A 479-nucleotide genomic window follows, 5' to 3' on the forward strand; every position below is an offset into this window, starting at 1 on the left:
GTTGAGTCTGCCTATCCATGAACATGGTATGTTTTTCCATTTATGTAGATCCCTTTGGGTTTCATGCAGTAGTGTTTTATAATTTTCTTTGTACAAGATGTTCTATTTTATTGACAGTTTTTTAAACTAAAATGGGATACATTACCTATTGTCTTAGGCAGGGTTCTGCAGAGAAACAAAACCAACAAAGTGTATAAAGAGATTTATATCAAGGGAATGGCTTACATGGTTAAGGCTGGAATGTCCCAAATTCGTAGGTTAGGCTGGAGGCTTCTCCTGATTCACATAGTCACAGAGGCGGGTGAACCCAAGATGCACAGGTTCAGACAGCAGGGCTCTTGCTCAAAAGCTGTGAAGACCAACGAAATCCCAAGATCGGCAGGCAAGACCACAGGTAAGCTGCTAGCTCAAGTCCCCAGAACTGAAGGTAGGATGAACAACAGCCAGCTACAGGATCCAGAGTGAGCAAAAGGCTGTGA

The sequence above is a fragment of the Trichechus manatus genome, unplaced genomic scaffold, assembly GCF_000243295.1.
Source record: "Trichechus manatus latirostris isolate Lorelei unplaced genomic scaffold, TriManLat1.0 scaffold00080, whole genome shotgun sequence".
Taxonomy (NCBI): Eukaryota; Metazoa; Chordata; class Mammalia; order Sirenia; family Trichechidae; genus Trichechus; species Trichechus manatus.